This window comes from Rattus norvegicus, chromosome 17, assembly GCF_036323735.1.
Source record: "Rattus norvegicus strain BN/NHsdMcwi chromosome 17, GRCr8, whole genome shotgun sequence".
Lineage (NCBI taxonomy): Eukaryota > Metazoa > Chordata > Mammalia > Rodentia > Muridae > Rattus > Rattus norvegicus.
The window spans coordinates 7,169,139-7,188,859 of NC_086035.1; the positions used below are offsets into that span (position 1 = coordinate 7,169,139).

Consider the following 19,721-nt stretch of genomic DNA (forward strand, 5'->3'; position numbering starts at 1 on the left):
GTTTTGAGGGAAGACAAAGTAAACCAGCTGAGAGGTGAGGGGCACCAGAGAAGATGGGGAGACCCTTCATCGCAGCCACACTGTGCCTCTTTGTTCAGCACTGGGTAGGGGCTCTCCCCTTTCTACCTTCTCCCTGGCCTATTGCTTGACCCTCCCCTACCCCTCCATTTCACCCTTTCTTCCCATCTGACCAGATGGTTGACCTGTGCAGGTGAAACTTTGGCCTTCAGGCACTTTCTGGAGGACCAGATGGAAGCGAATAGAATCCCTCTTGTGATTTTCACCCCATCCAGACCTGGTTCTGGGCTTCGGTTCCTCTCTGCTTTGTTATGAGCTGCCGGAAGCTTGTATCCAGGGTTAAGAGTTTCCCCAACTTAGGTAGCTTAGCAGCTTCGTGAATCCCAGAGTTGTGGTGACCTGGAATGTGGATCCCTGGTCCTGTCGTACACTGTCCCTTCCATGCCAAGATGGGGGAGAGCGCAGCTGATTTCATCGGGAGGCACACCTTGAGGACTTTGGCATGGTGTCCCTTCCCCAGCAGACCACAGGAGAGATGTACCTCAACTCACCTCATCGCTTAAGTAGAGAAGTCTGCTTTTTCCTTTATGACCAGCTTTCCAAAGGCGTCGTCTGTTCTGACAGATCTAGTGTGGCCTCCTCTACCAATCTTCACTTCTGTCAACATTCAGATATATGTAAACATAGGCACTGACCTCCAGAAACAGGATCTGGACCTCCAGACCTCTGGTCACCTCTCCCTGCTTCCCTCCACTCACCGCTGATATCAGGCACAGCTGACTAGAGTTCCGAGAGCCTCACTTCTCGATCTGTTCTTTCTGGTGCACGGTTATAGTCAGAGACATGTTTGTGCCGACATCCCAACCTACCACAGGAGGAAAACAGTGGGACTTGAGGCCCAGGCAGAGTGCGTGTGTTAGTCTCACACGTGCCTGCAGTGGGGACGGCGGGACTTTCTTGTACTTAAGCACCGAGGAAGTGGCTGCTGGGATCCTAACAAATTAATTAAGAGAGTATTGACTGAGCACCTGACACAGGCCAGCTGAGGAGCGGTGCGCTAAGGCTGTTCCTCACCCATCGCCTAGTGTGCACTCTAGTGTTCTGCATACAGTGGCTGCCAGCAGGGATAAAGCCCATGTTTCTGTCTGCCTCCTCTGTCCCTGGTATCTGGTCCCCTGTCCAGCATCTAGACATGACCATTGTGGATGGTGCCCTGCTGTGGGTCACTCCTAATCCTGGCTCCTGGAGATTTGGAATCCTGCCTTTTCTCCTCAACAGGGAGGAAGACACTTTGCAAGCCAGAACACCTTTGGAAATCGGCTTTATTTTTCCTTGTCTTCTAGAAAGGAGAGTCTAAGCCTCTAATTGCTAATATCTGAGCCAGAGCACCTGCTGGTTCTATTGGCTGCCTCCATTAGTGAGCTGCACCTCTCCAGGGGCTGTGGGAAAGGGAAATGGCTTTTGGTTGGTGGTGGATGGGACTTACTGCTGGCCACATCACTGTCTCACCCCTCCTCTTGAGGAGAAAGATCAATAGCCTTTTAAATGTCTTGCTAAGTAAGTGTTTGTGAAGCAGATTCCCAGGGGTAGGGGTGGGGGCTTAGCCCAGAGTCAGCTCCCCCAAACGAGAAACATCTGCTGGGTAGCAGGTTTCTTCTCAAGCCATTCTTACTCTTCTGTCCTCCAAGCAGTTGCTTTTGTGCTTGGTCCCTGGCATGCACAAGGGTAGAGGGTAGGGATGGGGTTAAAGGTGGAGGTAGGGGGTTGGGAGTGGGGGATAGGGGTGAGGGTAGGGATGGTGGTTAGGGGTAGGGGTGGGGGTAGGGAGTGGGGATGATGGAGATGACTATCATTCATTTCTTCAGTCACCTGTTTATCCTGTAGATTACTCCCTGAGCACTGTGACAATAGTCACCTTGCCATGCCTGCCCTCAAAGAGTTCCTGTCTGTATTACAACAGTGACAAAAGGCTCCATGGGCTGGGGAACACAGCACGCTGGAGGAAAGTGAAGAAGGCTTAGGGAAGCTGGAGGGGACAGACAGGAGAATCACAGAAGGCTTCCTAATGGGAGAAAAGACACCTTCAGATTTCTTGACCTTGACCTCCTGCTGGTCCATGAACTGTCTCTGAGCTCCAACGGAGTGGGGGGGGGGAAGGAGGGTGGACAATGGTCAAGGCACCAGCAAGACTCAGTCTTGCTCAGGATGACTTGATGGGTAATATGGACCTGAGATGTTAGTTGCTCTCCTGTGTTGAAAGTAGGCATTCTGCCCCCAGCCCCCAGACCCCAGCCTCTAGCCTCCAGCCTCCGGTCAGTGTGGTGCAACCTGTTCTGCTGCCAGGGCCCACACTTTCCGAGTCCATCTCCTCCCTCCCTTGCTGGGTCCTCAAAGACCTTTCTCCTTTGGGCCTCCAGTCTCGTCCTTCCGAGATATTCATGATTGCTTCTCATGGACTCGTTCTCAGCTCAGCACACAGGAGGCATCCAGGCAGCACGAAAATGCATCCTAGGCTTGGCCGCTCCTTCCTTCACTGAGCCTAGGGGAAGGTGAATTTGGTGGCAGTTCTGGCACTGGGAGGCAAAGAGCCTTAGCTCAGGCTGGGTACTGCTTCTACCACATGTGCTTGAAGATTATTCATGTGTCAGGAGAGGATTGTGCATGGGATGTGTCATCGGGACCACAAGCACCAGAAACCTCAGGCTAAGAGGATGCTCAGCCACACAGGACAGACCCAAGGGCACCTGCCACCAGCAACGCCACCCCCTCCCCCCATCAGTGTTCCTCCATGTTGTGAAATGGTCCTTGCCATTGCTAATGCCCCTCAGGTTTCCCTGCGTACACCCTTTTCTCGGTGTGCACCCCGTCTCCAACTCGTCTTCTTTCTGCAGAAGTAGTTCTGCCTTGGGACAGGGTTTCTCTTGGGACCTGGCTTCTCCGAAGGAGGGACATCCTTTACCTCCTGCCATGGTTCTCCATAGGGAACTGACAGCCCCTCAGGCTGCAAGTGGTGCAAGCTGACAGGCTGTACCTTTCCCTGTGTGGCGTGCTTCTGAGCTGGGCGCACCCCTTCTCCTCTTTCAGTAGAAGTCACAGCTCAGGCACCTGCAGAAAGAAATAGCACCACAGTGGCCTGATTTAGATTCAGGTGGTAGCTAAGGTGCAGCAGTTCCTTGCTTGCCACACTCTGGGCCAGAGAAGTTGCTCGTGGCTTCAGTGATGGGGAATCAGTGTGGGTTGTGGAGGGGGAGACCTAAAGCATAGATAGTGCCAATCCCGGGCACAGAGGGAGCCTACGGGTGGGCATCCATCCTTCCCCGCCTGCCAAGGGTCTGCAGACCTGCACCTGCGGCCCTCTGAACCTCAGGCACGTGTCCTGTCTGCTCTCTGACTTCTCTCCCGGACAGGATTTGTCAGCTGGAGAGACCTGTTGTTATCCACGGCCTTGTCCATGCCAGCCCTGGCCCAGACACCAGCTCTGCAGTGTCTTACTCAGCCATCGATCTGCCATCACCAGGCGGGGCTTTTGTGGGTTGATTATTCCCCTAACCACAGCCTAATACTTCTCCGGAGCACCACAAACCTGCCTCTGATCTCTGCTACCTACCCTGAATGAATCATTTAGCTTTCCTGACCTGGCTCTTCAATTCTCTCAGCTCTGAAGTGGATGGAATGGCAATGCTTAGCCCAGGAGGTGTGGTAACAGGGGAGGGCCTGTGAGGTATAGTCCACACAGAACTTGGAGCTGAGGAACTGTGCAAGCATTTCAACTGTAGTGGTAGCTGCTACTGTTAACTCTTGGTCATAGGGCCAGTTCGGGGTCAGAATGCTTGCCTGAACTGAGAGAAAATGAAGATGCACAGTACATACAAAACGAGAGAGAGAGAGAGAGAGAGAGACAGAGACAGAGAGAGAGAGAGAGAGAGACAGAGACACAGAGAGGAGAGAGAGACAGAGACAGAGACATAGACAGAGAGGGGGAGAGAGGGGGAGGGGGAAAGAGAGACAGACAGGGAGGGGAAGGGGGAGAGACAAAGAGAGGGGAGAGGGGAGGGAGAGACAGAGGGGAGGGGGGAGAAATTGTCAGTGTGTCTTCGCCTTGCCCATAGTAGCATTGTTAGCTATAGAAACAAGGAAAGCACAAGCCAGGAAGTGCCAGTTCCCAGGCTTGCAGCCAGCCCTCCCCCTGGGGATAAGCCAAGGCTCTGGGGTAAGCCATTTTCATACCAGCATGGTATTTCCTGCTGGAGTCCTAAGCCATAGGTGCCAGCTGCATGGTCCAATGGATCCACACCAATAGCTACTCATGGGGACTGGCCACCCTGCCACAGTGAGTCCCAGTTCTTGAGTCCCCTTAAGGGCACTCATTGAGGTCATTTGTTGAAATATCCATTCTGACTTTGGCCCTGCCCTGCTAAGGACTCACCAATGATATCAGTCCTGGTGGGGATCACGTCTCACGTAGTCCAAGGCACCCTCCTGTCTTTGTTAGGGTTAACTGCTATGAAGAGACGTCATGACCTCTACCATGCTTATAAAGGGAAAACATTTGATTGGGGCTGGCTCACAGCTTCAGAGGTTTAATCCACTATCGTCAAGTGGGAAGCATGGCGGCACACAGGCAGACATGGTGCTGGGAGGTAGCTGAGAGTTCTGCATCTGCATAGGCAGGCAGCAGGGAGAGAGAGAGAGAGAGAGAGAGAGAGAGAGAGAGAGAGAGACAGACAGACAGACAGACAGACAGACAGAGACAGACAGACACTGGGCCTGGCTTGAACATCTGAGACCTCACATCCCACCCCCAGTGACATATTCTCTCCAGTAGACCACGCCCCTTCCAACCAGGCCATAGTTCCCAATACTGTCATATTCAAACCTCCACGTTCTGCTCCCTGGCTCCCGTAGGCCTGTATCCAGATCACAAAGCAGAGAGCATTCAGTCCAACTTCAAAAGTTCTTAGAGTCAATCACAGTCTGAACAATGTTTAAAAGGCCAAAGTTCCTTGTGACCCTCACACAGACTCATACCTGTAACCACCTGTACAATCAGAATTAAGAGCAGATCACGTGCTTCCAACATACAACAACACGGGATATAATCACCACTCCAGTGGGGAGGGAAGGGAGTGGGGTGAGGAAGCGCTGGGCCAAAGCGAGACGGAAAACCAGCAGAGCAGACTCCAAACTCTGCATCTCCACGTGTGATGTCAAATCACTCCAGACCTCCAACTCCTTTCAGCTTGCAACACACTTCTTTCTCGTGTCTCCACTCCATGCCCTGTCAGCAGCTTCCCTGGTTTTCCCAGGAAGGTATCCAGGGCCCTGGCATCCCCAACATCTTAGCATCTCCAAGGCAACCCAGGCTTCACCTTCACAGCTTCACAATGGCCTCTCTAGGCCTCCATGCAGGGACACCCCCACCCCACACCTGGCCTGAGTGACTTTGCTTAGCCCTGGAGGGAGATCCCACAGCCCCTTTCCTGTGTCCTTGACTAAAGACGGAGCCATGTGGCCAAAGCTGCCAAGTTCTACTGCTGCTGAGGCTGGACCATGGCCCCTCGTTCAAGTACATCACCAGCTTTCTGTTCGTGATGGCCTCCTTCACCGTCTAAGCTTGGCTGCCCTGGAACTCTATCTGTAGACCAGGCTGGCCTCAAACTCAGAGCATTGCCACCTCTGCCTTGAGAGTGCTGGGATTAAAGGTGTGCACCACCATGCCTGGCCCTAAGGTTTTCTTTAATTCCTTTCCACAGATCGGAAGCTCAGCTGGGTGGGTCTTGCTCTGAGGCCACCGCTCCCTTTATCCTACTTGTCATCGGGTGTTCCTTTAAACCTTTCCCTGGTGCTCTCTTTTCTCCTCAAACTGCATTTTGTATCTTCCCTGCTCAGCTCGCTCCTTCTCATTACGAGTTGCATAATACTGGCCACTAAGAACCAAGGGACACAGCCAACCCTAGTTGTGTCAAAACATTCTCTGCCAGAGCTATTGATCCATAACTCTTCATTTAGTTTCGGGAGGAGTTTTAGGACAAGGGCAGAAAGCAGCCACGCCTTTTGCCAAAATAACACAAGAACGGTCTCTAGGCCACATGCTGATCCTCTTCTCTGGAACCTCTTGAGCTGGGCGCCCCGCAGTTCAAATCACCCAGCACCACTGTCTTCTATGCGTCTATGAGTAGGGCCCATTAAGTCCCATAAAGTGTCCAGCTGCTCTTCCAGCCCAAAGTCCCAAAGCGTTCCATAGTTCTCCAAACAGAAGTGTGCTCCAGCTTGTACCCCACCAAGCTCTGTCTTAGCTGGGGTTTCGCTGCTGTGAAGAGATACCTGCGATCATGGCAAATCTTACCAAGGAAAACATGGAACCGGGGCTGGCTTACAGTTCAGAGGTTCAGTCCATCATCATCCCGGTAGGAAGCCTGGTAGCAGGCCTGCAGACATGTTCTGGAAAGGTAGCTGGGAGTTCTATATCAGGATTCGCAGGCGGCAGGAAGACAGAATGACACTTGGCCGGCGTGGGCATTTGAAACCTCAAAGCCCAGCCCCAGTAACACCCTTCCTCCAATCAGGCCACACCCCTCCAACAAGGCCCCTCCTCCCATTAGTGCCCCTCCCTGTGAGCCTAATGTATGGGGGGCCCTTTTTATTCAAACCACTGCACCCCGCCATATTCTCTGCCTCATTTAAAAAATCCTCACGTTCCTCCTAAGCAAAGCACTCCTGGGTGGCAGAGGCCTACTATGTGCTGACTTGAGCATGGGCATCTGAGACAGCCTCCTTCTGGAAGCCTGTTTCTAGTGAGCCCAGCACATGAATGGTCGCAGCCAACCCATTTACCTGCTGTGCATTGGTCGAAGTCAACCTGTGTGTTACTCGGGACTGACCACCAAGCTAAAAGAGAAGAATGGGGTGAAATTAAATATCCATGCCCTGAGGCACTTAGGGTATAAGGACAGTCATGGACAGTCCTCTAAGTCAGGTAAAAGGAGGAAGGAATTTGGGATGGGAGAGAAAGCCTGAAGACTGAATGATTCTTGACACTCAAGCCAGCCCATCCCTCACACTTAGGATGGTGTCTCCTCACCAGGAACCCCAGAGCCTTGCCTTTCCCTTGGTTTCTTTGACCCTACACACGTTTTCAACCTCAGGTGAGATGTTCCTTCCCACCAGAAGCCCTCCATCCTTGACATGGTCAAAGTCAACCATCCTTCTCCCTCTAGGTGCTTTGTACTCTATCTATCTATCTATCTATCTATCTATCTATCTATCTATCTATCTGTCGTGTATCTATCATCTATCAATCTATCTATCATGTATCTATCATCTATCAATCTATCTATATATCATCTCTATCATCTATCAATTATCTATCTATCTATCTGTCTATCCATCCATCCATTCATCCATCCATCCTTCCCATTTCATTGTAAATAGACTCTTCTCCCATACAATATATTCTGATTACTGTTTCCCATCCTTGTCCCCTACTCCTCCCAGTTCCTCACCATCTATCCACCACCAAAAAATTCAGGATCCATTCCCTTTCTGTCTCTCATTAGAAAAGAACAGGATCCAAAGAGATAGCCACCAAACATAATGAAATAAAATCTAGTAAGATAAAACAAAACCCATCACCTTGAGGTTGGACAAGGCAAGCCAACAAAAGGAAAAGATCCCAAAAGAAGGCACAAGAGTCAGAGACCCACTCATTCTCACACCCAGGACTGTCCTGAAAATGCCCAGCTGGAAGCCATTGCACATACACAGAGGACCTGGTGCAGAACGGTGCAGGCCCTGTGCTCGCTGCTTCGGCCTCTGTGACTGATAAGACGTTTACCCAGTTGGTTTAAAGGGCCTGTTTTCTTGGTGTCTTCCATTTGTGGGGTTTTCTGTGCTCTGACACGGAACTTGACAGAGGTGACTCTGGGATTTGACAGTCAGCCATCAGGGCTGAGAGTTCCGAGGTCTCTGCACAGTGTCTGGCTGTGCGCCTCTGGGTTTGCTCCCGCTGCTGTAGGAGGGAGCTGCCCTGATGGTTGCCTAGCATCCATTCTGCACATCTTTGTTACCTCACAGCCGTGGGTCCTGCTTTATAATTGAAGCAAAGCCATCTTAAGTGTTCTGTTTTGCCTTCTGAGGAACCTTGACACTGATTTTTATGTTCACATTGTTATATAAGAAAAAGATGTTTTAAAAATATTTCCCCAAAGATGAGTTGTATAACTTTATAAACAGTCATTCCTCAAAAGAAGGAGTAAAAATGCCCAGGACGTAGATATATATTTAAACATGCTGGGGCTGCAGAAATGCTCAGTGGTTAGGAGCGCTCCCTGATCTTGCGGAGGACCTGAATTTGGTTCCCAGCACCTATATGTCAGGTTCACTTCCCGGGGATCTGATACTTTCTTTGGGCACAAAGCACACACATGGTACACAGACACACATATGGACGAAACCTCATACCCGTACAACACAAAGCAGGGCTTGTTTTCAAATGGTCAGATGCAAATTGAAACTACGGGGACATTTCGTGTCCACTCAGTTATAAGGGCTGCAGTCAAGCAAACAAAAGCTAACAGAAGTTCAGTGAGCATGCTCAGAAAAGGACCCCGCACACTAACACACCAGTACCAGGAAAGTTTGCTTTTAAAGAGGTGGGTCTTTCTTGTTTTTCCCCATCTGCGCAGCAAATGTTCATTGGGTTAAATCATGCGCCATACAGCTCTGGAGTCTTCAGCGTGTGTCAAAAAAGGTGAAAATAACAGTAGTCCCCCTCGCTGGAGAGTACAACAGCGTGTCCTGGTACGTTCCAAACTCCCCTCTGACAGTTCACGAGAGCCAGCCTACCCTGTGTCTGTTAATTGTTCTTTCTGCTGTCATTGACACAACCTTCTTAGCTTTCAATATCATAAAAGAGAGATTCTCTCTCTCTCACTTTTTAATAAAATGTAGGTTTGGGGAACTTGATATTAGCCTCCCAAGTGCTGTCTTCTCTTTCCAAATAAATAAGGTCTGAGACTCCTGAGCGTGCACAGTGGGGGCTGCAGCTGTGTGCTTACTTCGGGGAACACTTTAAATGCAATGACACCGAAGCAAGAGGCAGAGCACAGCCCTTCCTGTTGTCACTGCACCGTGCATGCCTTACAGGGAAGTGCCTTCAGTGTTGGAGGGGAAAATGCTTGGGAAACAAGCCCTTCATGACTGCATGTTGTGGTTTGTTTGAGAAACTCTCCGGGAAGAATTAGAGGTAAAAACATAACAAGTAGCCGCCATGCTTTCCCCGTGGGCTGGACTCGCATCCAGCGCGTGGTTCAGTTACAGTCGCTGTTTTCCATGTCCACTGTGCCTCCCCCAGCGAAGGTCACAGGACACCCAGTTTAGAGGAAAAAAACAAAACAAAACAAACAAAAAATCCCTAACGCTGTCTGTGAGCAAGCCTAGCTGTAGCGGAATGGAAGTCGGGGTCTGGGGTGTATGATCTGGCCCCCAGGATTAACTCTTGTAGAGCCCTGGAGATCTTGCTTCTCTGTCCATGTCAGGACAACCGTGTGGAGTGGTATAGCATCCTACATGGGTCCAAGAGGTTACTGTCAATTTAGTGTGATGTATGCTGTCTTCAAGATAAACTTATAAAATATTAATTATCAAGCATTTGGGAAGTACAGACTGTTCGAGCATGGGGGAGGAAAATACAGAATATGCGAGTATTTTAGTTTCTTGAGACAGGGTCTCCCTATATAGACCAGCCTAGCCTTGAACTCTCAACCCTCCTGCCTTCCTTAGCTCCCTGGATAGAGGGGGATTCAGAGTGTGATGCTTACCTTTTAATGGAAAGATTCGAGTTCAAGAAGTAGGAGGAGTCTTAGGGAACAGAACTCACGTATGTGAAGTAGGCTCCCAATGCTTTAGCCACCCTCACCCGTGACCTAAATCTAATGACTAGGGCCGGCTTTCCCAGAAGGCACAGCCATCATGAAAGGGAGTCTGAGTTTAAAAAAAATTTTTTTTGGAGTGAAGATTTTATTCATCCAATATATCCAAGTAGATCTTTATTGAATGACCACCGAATGCCAGGCAGGGCCTAGACGCTGATTGAGAGCCGGATGTACAACATCCGTTTAGTAAACTTCTATGCGACAAAAGAACAGGTAATTCACTGTTTAAACAGTCCACAGGCCCACCTGTCTGGTCCCTTTGTCTTCCAGGACTCTCAGAAGCCTGCGCAGAACCTCAGGAGGCAGCTACGGATAGACTAAGACCTGCCGATGTGTAGACTCCGGGGCATTTGGGGCTGTTTTGATAGTTCGGTATTGGAATATAGTCCTGATGGTGAGGGCTCCCAGGAAAACCAGGCACAATGGGTTAGAGGAAATGGGAAGGAATAGAAAGGGGAGGGAGGGGGTTGGGGAAATGGCTCCCGAGGTTGTGGGTGCTGATGCCTGGAGAGCACCTGTGGCTGAACAAAAGTCCAATATCAGTCTGAAATCAGACCTTGTAACTCAGGGAGGTCAGTTGCCAGCCTCCCCACTACCACCCTATTCACAGAAGGCTTTATGCTGATTAGATAAGACCTACCTATATTATGGAAGGTAATCTTCTTATGTAATCGATTAATTCAGATGTTAATCTAACCTAAAACCTTTGCAGAAGCATCTAGAATAACATTTGACCAATTAAGCTACGCGCTACGGCCTTGGCCATATCGACAAATAAAACTAAACACTCTTAGCTCCCTCGTTTGAGTTAGCCCTCGAGTTCAGTTTCCTTGGCCAGGTAGTCCCCGGCGGGAGTGGGGGAAGGGAGCTGCGTGGAGGGGCGCATTCCCAGCTCCCTTCCCTTAGTGCCTGCCTTCTAGAGTCAGGAGGGGTACCGGGAAGGAAAAGAAGGGCTACAGGCTTGGAGTTAGACCAGTAAATGGCAGCCCTCACTCTATCACCAGCCATTGATTGCTAAGCTCTCTGAAACGCAGTTTCTTCCTCAGTAGAACGGAATGGAAGGGGCAGTGTCTCACAGCGCCCTCTGTAGTTAGACCTGTAAATGGCAGCCCACGCTCTATCACCAATGCTAACCTCTCTGAAAAAGCAGTGTCTCACAGCGCCCTCTGTAGTTAGACCTGTAAATGGCAGCCCACGCTCTATCACCAATGCTAACCTCTCTGAAAAAGCAGCGTCTCACAGCACCCTCTGTAGTTAGAACTGTTAATGGCAGCCCTCGGCGCCCTCTGTGGTGTAGACCACGGGGTTTGACAGTTCCTCCTCACTCCCGTTCCTCTTTGTCTTAAGGACAGATTCTGTTGTTTTCTTTACCACTCTGTTAATTTAACAGTCCTTAGGGTAGAACAGATGGCTATGGGATATCTGTTGATTAAATATTGAATGAATTAATTCAGAGGGAGCGATGTAAGCAGAGGTGGCCGTGTGTGGCAGGTGTTTTAAGCACAGAAGCACAGGCTTCTCACCCCCGTGGTTGTCAAGCTTTCCGCGCTCTTTGCAGACCTTAGGATGGCTCCAGTAGTGCACACGAATACGAGAGCTTGTGTGTGTGTGTGTGTGTGTGTGTGTATTCGTGTGTGCGTGTGTGTGTGTGTATAGAACACTATTCTCAAAAAAATTAGAATATGATTCCATTGTACATAAACTGTGCAATAAGTCTAGTTATGAGAGGATGCTACATGACAGGTCTCTAAAGCTTAGTTATCTTGCTCTAACATAAAAGTTTATTGATTGATTGATTGATTGATTGATTGATTGATTGAATAAGTGTGTGCCCACATGAGTTTATGTGCACCAAGTATACCACCCGTGTGCAGGGTCACATGGAGATCAGAAGAGGGCATCTGATGCTCTGGACCTGGATCAGATGGACGTTAGCTTCCACGTGGGTATCGGAAACTAAACCTGGGTTTTCTGGAAGAGCATCCTGAGCCGTCTGTCTAACCCCTTGCCCTTCTATAATTTTGCTACAGCTTTCTCTCCTTCCCTCAGCACCTGGAAATCCACTGCCATGCCCTGTGTTCATTTAAATCTCTTTAGATACTTCCGAGAAGTGGGACCATATCCTTGTTCTATTTCTAGGTTTGGTTTATGCCACGCAGCATAAAGTCACCGAGGTTTGCCTGTGTCATGGCTACGTGGCGGAAGGTTCCCACCTTAAAGGCTGAATGGTATTCACATGTTTTGTATCCATTCTTCATTGGACACCTTAGGCTCCTACCATGTGGGGTTTGGACTGCGTCGGTCATGAGAGGGCTGTCGTGGTTTGGATCCCAATTTCAGTTCTTGGGATAACTGCCCACAGGGGGACCTGCTGAGGCCAGTCAGAGTTACCTCCAGTCTTATCTCCATGGCCAGTAGAGGAGTTTGACGGAGCATGAACTGCCTGTGTCTTGCCGGCTTCCTGGATCTCCTGTCTTTCTTGTGTATTCGGTGGTTCCTTGGCTTGGGACTGTGCTCCACAACTGAAAAAGACTTTCCACCATTAAGTATCCAAACTGCTGGGCGGTGGAGTGGAGAGTGAGCAGGGTGCTTTGTCCCCCATTTTGCATGGGTCCTTGAGCACCATTGATGACCCAAAAGTTGATGCCTCTTTTATTCCAAAAGCCAGGAAGCCGTCGCTAATCACAGCGAAGTTCTCAGATCCTGGTCTTAAATCAATGTTGTATTTAGCAAGAAACGAGCAGTCAGTTGTAACTTTTTTTCTTCTTCAGTAAACTGATGCAATTTAGAGCTTCTGGAATTTATCTGTCTAACAGATCAGCGGCTGAACATAATTTTAATTATACCTGTCACCCTCGGCCGCACTCTCCCACATTCTGAGCTCACCTTATCAGGGTCGTGGTGCCTACACAGCCCAGTCTTGCTGTTTAAAAAGCCACAGTTTCCTTCCTTGTCATTCGGGGTGCTCAGTGGCATTTTAATTTCAGAGAGAAGCCACCTCATTCGTGTCAAGTGACTTCATGAAGCCTACCGGGTTGCACCCCTGACTTAAAGACACAGATTTCTACAGGCTTCACGGACTAGCAAAAAGCAGAGAGTTAGCAAGCGGGAGGACATTGACAGTTGCTAATTAGATACAACTCCACCGTAGCCTCCACATTCAGAGAGTTCATTACCGTCATCCCCCTGTGCCTTTGATTCATTGATTGCTAAAGATACTCAGCGTATCTGGGGAAATTATCATCAAGAGAGCTCAATGGACTCCATTTTCATTCGTCCCCGTGAGAGCAGACGGGTTAAAGGGCAGGACCTTTGCACCACTTAGGGTGACAGAATATTGGCAGGTTTCCCCCTGCGACATGAGGGTATTGAATGTATCCGCAGGCTGCACTGCTGCTGCCTACTGAAGGGATGCCCCTCGCATGGTAAGATTTTCATCTTACAGATGCTACCTTCTAGCTGCTGTCTGGTTTATACCTCACATGCATCCAAACCCTTCTGGATTGCAGGCTTCTAAAGCCACAGCAAGAGTTAGTCTGTCACACCCTGCCTTCAAATCTCCCCCTAGGAGCCGTCAACAGCAACCTGGATTGCTTTGTGGACCGTCACTATCGAGGCACTCAGACTGCTGACCTTGAAGCAGGCCCTTCTGTTTCTATTGATGCTGTCTTTTTCCATCACTCAAATGAGTCCTTGCTCTCCATTTAACCTACTGACCAAGCCTTCACCATGCTTAGGAAGCCCTTGTGGGTCCAGCAAGGTTCTCAGAATGGTAGGTTAGTTCAATCTGCATAGCAGCCCTGGGAGTTAGATATTAATTTTACTCCTAAAGGGAGGAGCTAAGGCATAAGGGACAGCCTGCTGCCTAGGTCACATGCTGATAAGAGCCAGAGCCTAGATTCGGATGTAGTTCTGCATTCCAGGCTCCCCTTTCAGCCCAGGCCTGCGTGCACACTGGCTTCTGCTGGCTAGGTTTTGCTGTCATGGACCAGAAATAATTTTTTTGGGGGGGTTCTTTTTTTTCGGAGCTGGGACCGAACCCAGGGCCTTGCGCTTCCTAAGTAAGCGCTCTACCACTGAGCTAAATCCCCAGCCCCTAACCAGAAATAATTTTAAGGGTCGGGGGAAAAGAGAAAAGTGTGAGAGGAAAGACGAAGCTAATGGTCCCTTCCCCCATGTGAGTGAGCTGCGGCCATAGTGAGCTGCCCTCTGCCAACATGTACTGAATCCTACCTGGGTCTCATAGAAGAGGGTAGGGGACCTGGAGAGAACGCAGCCAGCCAGATGTTGGCCTAGCAACAGAGACCACAGCATGGACCTGAGGCTATGTGTCCCTTCCAGCAGACAGTGAGCAAAAGGGCTTTCAAGTGACACATCCTGTGCTTGAAAGGCAGATGACAGTTTTCCCCCTTAGAGAATGTCAAGTTCACAGTAATTGACAAGCCATAGCTTGTCAGAGGGGGGTGGGGGGGCTGCATTTACATACAATGTGTCTGATAGGATCCTGACCTCCTATGCTGTCTTTAGTCGTGAAAGAGAGGTCAAAGTCACAATACTATGTATTTAGCACAGTCCCCCGTCACACCATGGTGACCTTTTGTGCTGTTACCTTCCACTGCAGGCCTGGCAGGATTGGCTTTGTAGTTTGCTACAAAGGTCCTACAGGTTGGTACAGCCAGACAGTAGCCTTGAATCCTTAGGCATGGGTTTGCCATTGATCCCAGTGGCCAGCTAGGGCTGGGGGCTGGAGTACCTATTTATGATCCCTCCAGAGATCTCCCACAGCTTCACAGCTGGGATGGGAGAATAGGATGGAGGGGGACGACCCCTTTAAATATCTAGACCCCAAAATCCCGGAGGGACCATCACATCTACCACAAAGCCCTGCCCAAGCTCCTGTAAAGGAAACGGACTCCACGCCAGGCAAGGTACACTAAGGTCATACTACAGGGCTGGAGCCACGGGCGATCTGCCACATGAGTCTATCCCAGGAATGGTTTTGTCTCTGGAGCTGACATTGCATGAAGCATCACCACCATCATGGAGATCTGCCGTTCCCTTCCCAGGACATCTGGCATAGAACAAAAACCCAATCCTGCCTCTCGAACCGTATCAGTCAACCGAAGACGTTTTTCTTCTTTGTCCCATGTAAACCATGAACAGTTTAAGGTAATTCCAGAGGCGTCAGGCATGGGCTCAGCGGTTTACAACTTACTTGCATTCCGCTTTAAGACTTTTATAGTTCACAGACCGAAGTTCCCTCGCCCCAGCCACGGCACTGTGAACCGTTCACAGCCAGACCTACCCAATGAAGAAACATTTCAGGCTCTCAGACTAGAATATTTATTATTTTTACATTGTTAGGAATCGCTACCTTTATTTTACTACATTTCGATTAATTAATTGGTGGGGGTAGGGGATGGGATGTGGTGTGAGGCAGGCATTTGACAGGGTAGGGGAGGAATAGAACTCGGGTCATCAGTCTTGGTGGCAGGCACCTTTACCTGCTGAGCCATGGAGCTGGCCCCTTCTTTTCTTAACTTGTGAAACTTGTATAAGGATTGGACAGTGACATTACAAAGAACCCCAGCAACATGAAGGATGGCCACAGCTTTGAGGCTAACCACGTCTTCCTGACCACATTTGCTTCCCCCTACTTCCTGGCGGCCATTTTCCTGGCGGCCATTTTCCTGGCGGCCATTTTCCTGGCGGCCATTTTCCTGGCGGCCATTTTCCTGGCGGCCATTTTCCTGGCTTGCTTGTTTATTGCTGCATTAATTTTCTTGACAGTGTGAGGTGTGCTTTAACCCCTCCGGGATCACGGTTAGCTTTAGTGTTTAGCCCACTTCCATAGTTGGAGCCACACTGTATCGATCTTTCTCTCAGTGAGGCTGGAGACTCCTAGGTATAATTGCATGCAGATGGATCTGAGTCACGTTCACTGTTGGAGCAGAGTCAAGATTGAGATAATAACCCAGACTGATTCCGGTGAATTTCCTTTTCCTACCCTGAAGAGCTTCCATGTCAGAATTCTCCCGTCTCCCCTAATGCACACACGCAGACTTGCGTTATGACGTGGCTTATCCTTGGAAATGGAACTGTGGACATGCTGGCTTCCAGCCTGTCTCGATGGTGAATCGTGTTCCATGGTGATTCTGTCTGTTTTCCATTTTCTACGCTAACACGTAAAAGTTCTGGTCATTTCTCATTCTCCTCTCACTTAGATTTCAGATGTCTGTCTTTGAGCCCTGTTGTCATTCTAATGTTAGTTTTGAAATAAAACTTTTGTCACCTCATTTTGCTGTAGTGCAGTGAGCATCTCTCCTTTTATTTGCTGAGGTTTTCATTTTGTTGGTTGGGTTGGGATTTTTCTGTTTGTTGTTTGTTTGGTTTGTTTGTTTATTCTTTTTTTGTTTGTTTGTTCTTTGGGGTTTTTTGTTTGTTTGTTTTGTTTTGCTACATTTTTGGCCAAGGTGCTCATCGGTTCATTTATTGATCTTTTTTCTCATTCCTCTACAGGAGTATCTTCCTTCTACTGTGTCCCCAGGCTTCGTCAGCACTGCCTCACTCTCCCTGCCTTGGTGCCTCACATTCTCCTTGAGTTTCGTTTGGCGCGTAGAACTTGTTAGTTTTACCCTGTCCCATTTCAGTCTCTGTGAGTTGAGACTTCTTCCCTAACTCCAGGCCATAGGTCATCCTCAATTCATTTTCTTCTCCGGGCTCCATGATGCTTTGCTTAATGTGTGGTTTACCTGCGGTGACCTTGGCTTGTGTGCAGCGTTGAGAAATGCATCGCGGTGCTGCAAACCTCTTATTTTCCTCCCCATTTGCATGTCGCTTGAGATTTTAATTATTAGGAATCCCGAGGTTGAAAGTGTGGTGCTCTCGTCGTGTATCCATGGCAACTCTCCTCGTATGTGCTTGGTGTTTCAATTTTTACCCCTCTGCTTCCTCCAGTTTATCTGCCAGTCGCAAATAACCAGAATCTGCTGTGCAGTGAGCATCTGCAGTCGCATTGACTAGACCCTCACCCCTGCAGTGTTTATCAGAATTCGACTTCTTGATGAACAGTTTCCGCTCGTTATTCGCTGTGCTGTTCCCTGCGAACCCTTTCCTTGCCCCCTCTACTCATGTCCGATTATCTTATTCTAATTCCCGTTCAGCTAATTCCAAGTATTTCATCCCGTAATCACTTGAATTATAACTAGCATTGACCTTGCAGGTGTGAGCCTGAGGTTGCCCTTCTACCCTCCTGGCTCCTTCTTTGTTTAATAGAGATCAGAGCTTGGTGTTTTCCTTTGATGACACACATCACTTTAAAAAAAGACATAATCCAATTATCCAATTACTATTAATGTTTTAAAAAGGTGTGTTATGTATGCACAGCATTCTGCCTGCACATACACCTATACACCAGAAGAGGGTACCAGATCCCATTGCAGATGGTCGTGAGCCACCATGTGGTTGCTAGGAATTGAACTCAGGACCTCTGGAAGAGCAGTCAGTGTTCTTAACCACTGAGCCATCTCTCCAGCCCACCACATATTACTTTTTAACTCTCTGTTAAACTGCTGTCAACTTTCTTTGTGTCAACTCTCTGCGGGTTCCCTGGCCTTCTAGAAGTGTGTCCTGTGAAAATCCCCATACAGAGCCTGTCAAGCACAATCTGGTTCTAGTTCTGTAACCATCTCCTCCTTTCCCAGTCACTCTAACTATAGTGACAGTCATTAGAGTTGCGGGAAATTTTGGAACATATTGATGATCTCCCGTGTGGCAGGGAAGAGACCAAAACCAGAGGAGTGAAAATGTAGATGGGCAAGAGTAAGTTGCAGCTGAACAAATGCATCTGCACAGCAGTTAAAAAGCCACGATTCATTATCGTGATTTCAGAAGTGATACCGGCCAGGAGCAAGCTCATGAGTCCTGAGTTTGGAGAGCGAGACACCACTCTTTTTTTTTTTTTTTTGTTCTTTTTTTCGGAGCTGGGGACTGAACCCAGGGCCTTGCGAGACACCACTCTTAGCGCACACTATAATGCGTCCTCTTGTGCACAGGCCCCAGGAATCATGGGGAGGCTCAATAAGAAATTCAAATTCCTCCCCAGATGTTGAAATCGTAGGTTAAACTTGTTCTTCTCTATTTGGAGTGTGACTTTCTGCAAACAATAAAATCAATATTATAATTAGAAACTAGCTTTTGCTTCATAAATGACTTTTGAAGTGGAATTTAATTTTCAAAAGGGTTATGCTATTTGGACAGTATGTGGATAGCCATTATATTTTGCTGTCTGCTAACTTTATAAGTGTACTGAATTATTTTATTATTATATCCATTCCCGTTTATAATTATGACCAAAGTCAATCACTTTTTTAATGTCTGTGTTTACTAGCCATTTATTATTCTTCTTGCTTTAGAGCACTTGGTCCTATCCACTGTCGATTTTTCAATTATATTCTTAATGGTTTTCTTATTGATTTGACATAGCTCTTTATATATTAAGAATATTGACCCTGCCTTTCTTTACATTGTTTTGCTACTTGTCTTTGACTATCATTCACAATAACTTAATGTTTCATTTTTTCCTATTAAAAATTGATTCCATATGCATTTTGAAAAAGGACATGGGTTGATATAAATAAAGTAAAACACACATTCCAAAAATACTCTAATGCAAGTCTTGGTGACTCAGAGGCAAAGAAGAAATAAAATATCATTCTAAATTAAGTTTTCCATGAACACAAGATTAAGAAGAGGCAGGAGCTTCAGAGTTTGTAACTTATGGGTTTTTCTTTTTTCCTTGTTTGGTTCACCTGTCACTCATGTGTGGGATACAGGTGGACACCTTTGCACATGTGTGTCTGACTAGCATGTCGTTTTACCTACATGAGGCTATGATTTTTCATTCTCTCATCTGACATGCTTGGGAAAGAGGGGCAAAGTGAGAGGGAGGAAGAAACCACAGCCCATCCATCCACAGGGTGCAGATTTGCAGAGTTCGTGCTGGGAGACAATGCGGAGGCAGTCCACTTCCCACAGCAGTTGGGGTCAGACCCCACCCATTCTACGTTCCTGCCACCTTAGTGAGCATCAGCCAGTCAGTCATGACTTACGAAGAATGCACAACGCCTTTTCTCTGAGGCTCCGAGTCGTTGCTGGCACGCTAGGTAGAACATTTTTGTCTCATGTTTTCCCTTTGCTCTGTGAGAGGCTCAGCAATGCCCCTGGTCTCTACCCTGAGAGGCCATACAATTATTTCATTTGTGACAACCAAAAGTCCCTCTAGGTGTACCCCTCAGTGGGGACCCCTTGGCCTTAGATGGCACAGGGGAGCGGGAGCAGGAGGCTGCTGTTACACTTTGGAACACTTGACACAATGTGTCCTGATTGGGTTAACCCCTACTCAGCCTCACAACAGCCCCCATGATCCCCCAGTAAGTCTTCTTTCCAGTTTCATAGCTTTTAAAACAATTTTTCTTGTTGTTGTTGTTTTGTTGTTGTTGTTGTTATTATTATTATTGTATTTTCTAAGCCAATGCGTCTAATTTTGTGCTCCCTATACGTATCTTACCAGGGGCCAATCCCCAAAGAAAAGTGACCCTCCCTCTCCAGCACCCATTATGTGTCCCTGGCTCCTCAGACAGGGGTGGGTCTCAGTAGCCCCTCCCCCAGCCAATGCTGGTCTTTGTGACTGGCTTGACCTCTCACAGGTCTTATATAGGTAACCACAACTGCTTTGACTTGCGTGTGAAGCAGCCAGGTCATTCCAGATCA

The 19,721-nt window shown here is 48.4% G+C and overlaps 1 protein-coding gene and 2 long non-coding RNA genes across 10 annotated transcripts in view; 1 reads left to right on the top strand and 2 right to left on the bottom strand.

The window, feature by feature from the left end:
- Positions 1–8,012, bottom strand: part of LOC120097735 (uncharacterized) — a 29,405-nt gene extending 21,393 nt beyond the window's left edge. Inside the window, exons 1-6 of one of the 5 annotated variants that reach the window (XR_005495374.2) lie at positions 7,779–8,012; positions 6,853–6,906; positions 3,050–3,123; positions 2,415–2,557; positions 777–883; positions 570–675 (exon numbers count right to left, since the gene is read on the bottom strand). This is a non-coding gene — a long non-coding RNA (uncharacterized LOC120097735). Of the gene's footprint in view, positions 1–569; positions 676–776; positions 884–2,414; positions 6,907–7,778 lie in introns of all 5 variants that reach the window. The other 4 variants (XR_010059041.1, XR_010059043.1, XR_010059042.1 and 1 more) reach the window with 4 other exon arrangements.
- Spock1 (sparc/osteonectin, cwcv and kazal like domains proteoglycan 1) overlaps positions 1–19,721 on the top strand; it is a 480,143-nt gene that overhangs the window by 422,247 nt on the left and 38,175 nt on the right. The gene's annotated exons all lie outside the window — the stretch shown is intronic.
- LOC134482667 (uncharacterized) overlaps positions 16,290–19,721 on the bottom strand; it is a 53,183-nt gene continuing 49,751 nt past the window's right edge. For both annotated transcript variants that reach the window (XR_010059050.1, XR_010059049.1), the window contains one exon: positions 16,290–18,105. This is a non-coding gene — a long non-coding RNA (uncharacterized LOC134482667). The remainder of the gene's footprint in view (positions 18,106–19,721) is intronic.